We start from the raw sequence: 4,295 nt of genomic DNA, 5'->3' as shown, positions 1-4,295 counted from the left end.
TTACGTAGCAGGTGTGGGAAACACCAGAAAAGTAACAATGGAACATATAAAAGCCTCTTTGGAAGGTGGAAGCCTATTTAAAAAGTGAATAAATTTGAATAATTTAATAGTAAGTGAGGACCTTAGAATTATAAGTATGTGGAGGTGAACTTAGCAAACAGTTTTCCTTGACTAAAATAATTGCAGTTACTTTATGTTCAAAGTATTTTGAAGGAGTAGAAATGTAGCAACACCTTTGAAGATAATGCCCATAGGGAGTATGTGGGAACTGGCAATGCAAAGTTACATAATTAACTAGATTCTAATTATATCTACTTTTTCTGTGCTTCAAATGAGAGGATCTCACATAAGAAAGAGGAACTAAGGCTGAGGGCAGTGGCTCATGCCTGTAATCCCAGCACGTTGGAAGGCCAAGGCGGGTGGATCACTTGAGGTCAGGAGTTCCAGACAAGCCTGGCCAACATGGTGAAACCCTGTCTCTACGAAAAATACAAAAATTAGCTGGGATTAGCAAGCCTGTAATCCCAGCTACTTGCGAGGCTGAGGTGGGAGGATCGCTTGAACCTAGGAGGCAGAGGTTGCAGTGAGCTGAGATCACACCACTGCACTCCAGCCTGGGTGATATAGTGTGACTCCATCTCAAAAAAAACCCAAAAAAAAACCCTAAAACAAAAACAAACAAAAAAGAGTAACTTGGCTGAATTTGAAATTTGCAAAGAATGGGCAGATTTATGTGTTGGGAGCATCAGTCAATGCAAGGTAAATGAGGCCATAAGGGGCTGGTAATTCCTCTGATGTCACACTTTTCTTTGAAAGAATTTATTATACGATTCTAACAAATGGAAAGAGATATGTCATTGACAATGTCCTCAAGAAGATCCCTACAATAAATATGGCATCTGGTTTCATAGCTCTCATCTGCTGGTGCGTCATAGAAGAGAGGTCAGTTCTGAAGTCTGTAGAAAAGACATATAATTTCCCCAGGGATCTGTCAAACAACTCTGATAGAGAGATAAAATAGGGAAAAAGAAGGATAAGTCCTTCCACACTCATAAGAATGGTTGTTATGCTCCCAAAGGCTTCTATTACCCCATTCCACTGGCTGGGGCCACTAATATACCACCAAGTCTTAGTCCTACCCTGGTTTCTGTGTCAGTCCCCTCTAAGGCAAGGACTGTATCAATAATCTCAGTCCTAACTCACCTTACCAGGCCCAGCCTCAACCACTCACGTGTTACTTCTCACATTCCCACCGCTGCCAGTCCTGGGAGCATGTGGCCAGTCCTCCAGCCACCCTTCTTCCCCGCAGATTGGCCCAGTCCATCAGCCTGGATCTCTGTGGGTTCCCAGCCCTAGGTTCAACAGAGATCACTGGTCCAGGATCTAAATCTAGGGCTTCACCTAAACCCCAAGCAGGTAGATAAGATCCTTCTTCCCATCAGATATCCTAGGTCACAATCCCTTGCCCCAGGGAATCCCTGGTCCTGAAAATGACCAAGATAATCCCCAGTGATGAGCTCCTCCCTCTTCCCGGAAAGGCCAGTTGTAAACCATGCCTGATGCACACCTGTGTGTGCCATGTTCTTTGCATAGTTGATCTCACACACACAACCAAACTTCCAGAGTCCTATTTGGGTGCTCTCCTCATGTCAAGAACTCGCCAACTCTTGTCTTATTGCATCTGACCTATTCTACAGGTTATATGAAGAATTTCTCAAAGACTGAAGAGAAGTGAGATCTATTACATATTCCACCTACTTTACATTTAGCAATACCGCTCACAACCTTTACCAAAAGGAAGAATCTCTAAATTCTTTGCTCTGCTTGTATAAAGAATAAAATAGTCCAGCTATCACGTCATTTCAGATTCAGCCAAACAAATACCAATTGATATTCATTAAAATAAGGCCTCCCTGTTAGATAATTGTTGTTCTGTGTGGCTTCTTTATATTTAAAGCAATCTCCAGCATGCCTCACTGCCTGATGGCCTGGGGTCTCTCAGGCCCTGCTGCAGCTATCTGCTCGCCTGGCCCGGAAAGCAGTGTTGCAGGGCCAGGACCTGGCAAGGGGGTCGGGCACTGGGACCTAGTGGAACATGGCAAAAAGTCCAGGTCAGACAAGCACCTGTACGAGGAGTATGTAGGGAAGCCCTTGAAGCTGGTCCTCAAAGCAGGAGGGAACCAAGTCACCCAGGTCTCCAAAGGCTTGGGCTTCTTAAAAAATAAACTCGGGCTTATTTTAATGAATATCAACTGGCACCGAGGCAGGTTCTGGGGGAAAGAAAGGGGAGAAAACAGAGAGGAGTAAAGGAGGATGAAAGAAAGTGAGCTCCAGGCAGTGTGGAGAGGAGGCATAGGAAGGGCTCCAGTGTCACTTCCCTGTGAGATTAGACCTGCCTGCCGAGAAGCCTCTCACAAGCTCTTCCGCCAAGCAAGAAGCTGAACAGACACCTCTTCAAGACGCTTTGAGTCAACTGATGAGACAATTGCAGAGAAAAGACCCAAGAGCTTTCTTTTCATTTCCTGTGACTGATTTTATTGCTCCTGGCTGCTTCATGATCATTAAACACCCAATGGATTTTAATACCATGAAAGAAAAGATCAACAACAATGACTACCAGCACACAGAAGAACTAAAGGATAACTTCAAACTAATGTGTACTAATGCCATGCTTTACAACAAACCAGAGGCCATTTATTATAAAGCTGCCAAAAAGTTACTGCACTCAGGGATGAACATTCTTAGCCAGCAAAGAATTCAGAGCCTGAATTCTGAAGCAGGGCATAGACTTTATGGCAGACTTGCAAAAAAACAAAAACAAAAACAAAAACAAAAAACAAAAAACAACAAAAAACAAGAACAACAACAAAAAAAAACTTGAAAGCAGAAAGAGAACAGACACTCGCAGAGTGGGGTGGACAGAAGCTGCTGGCCAAGAAAGCTGGAGATGCTGAAGCACAAGCCTTCAAAAGTCCCAGCAAAGACAATAGAAAGACAAAGTTATGCCTGAAAATGAGTTTAAAAGCAATAATTCAGAGAGAGAGCAGAACCAGGTTGAACTGCATCATTAAGGAATCTGAGGAAAGCTGACCAGGTGGCTTGTTAATAGTGCAAATTTGAAAGAAGAAAACCAGATGGAACAACCACCTTGGGACTTCCCCATCCTGTGGGTCCCATTGTAAGAGTCAGGCAATTGCCCTGTGAGACTGGGAATGACAACTGGAAGACTTCTGTCAGGAGTGAATACTTTGCAGGGGTTCAAAGAGGATAAATGAAACAAAGTAACTCTCGTGTTGTATTTGAACTATGAACCCTACAGTTCTTGTGCACCATATTATGACTCCACATTTGCAAATGTCAGCAAGGAGGATTCTGATTTAACCTATTCAAACTATGGGGAAGGCTAATCTTCCAGGTGCTTTCAGCATCCCTAAGGTTTTGGCCACATGCCAAGATCATCCATATGTTATGTCATATAGTTTACTGAATGTTTTAACAAGAGGAGAATATTCCAGGACCCTACAAGAGCTGGAGATGTCATCGCCTGAAGATGAAGGTCGTACTAGGATACTTGTCACAGCAAATGAAATGGAGATTACAGAAATAGAGCCAGCAGTGCGTTTGGACTCCAATACTCAGGACAGGCTCATAGCACTGAAAGCAGTAACAAACTTTGGCACTCCAGTTGAAGTTTTGAACTCTGAAAAAGCTGTCATGTTCAAAAGAAACTTGACAAGACCACCAAATTGTTCAAGGAGCTCCAGGAAGCCCAGAATGAGCTTTTGAGCATCAGACACCCTCCCAATATGATCTGTCTCTTGGGTCCCTCATATGGAGAAATGCGTCTTTCTGAACAAGTGACCAATAATCTTAAAAAATGTGCACAGCATGTAACTCCACGTGATATTGTAAGCATGTATGGAGTTCAAAAAGCAATAGGGTTTCCATTATTTGCCTTATTGTAGAAAACAACTTCATAGATTTAACAGAAGATTTTGAAGAACCTAAAAAGATTGATGTTGCTGAGTGTGGATTCGATGGGATTTGAAGCCAACCGGTATTTGATTATATATTGTGTACACATCTTTTTTCATTCTTAACTTGGAAATGCTTTTCAGAAGATATTAAATATTTGTAAATTATGTTTTTAGTTAAACTTTGGAATAATGAATTTTAATGTTCCAGAGTTTTGACTTGTATTGGGTAATAAAGCTGGACCTGGGACTCAAAAAAAGATATGTTCGCCCTCCCTCTCCTCTTTATCCATAATTACAATATTCAATATGGAAAAGAAA

General features: G+C 42.2%; 1 pseudogene; it reads left to right on the top strand.

The window, feature by feature from the left end:
- Window positions 1-1,968: 1,968 nt before the first annotated feature.
- On the top strand, window positions 1,969-4,048 carry LOC101144302 (bromodomain-containing protein 7-like; annotated as a pseudogene).
- The last annotated feature ends 247 nt before the right edge of the window (window positions 4,049-4,295 follow it).

This window comes from Gorilla gorilla, chromosome 15, assembly GCF_029281585.2.
Source record: "Gorilla gorilla gorilla isolate KB3781 chromosome 15, NHGRI_mGorGor1-v2.1_pri, whole genome shotgun sequence".
Classification (NCBI taxonomy): domain Eukaryota; kingdom Metazoa; phylum Chordata; class Mammalia; order Primates; family Hominidae; genus Gorilla; species Gorilla gorilla.
Note: the sequence above shows the minus strand (reverse complement) of the source record. Positions and strands in the feature narration are given on the sequence as shown.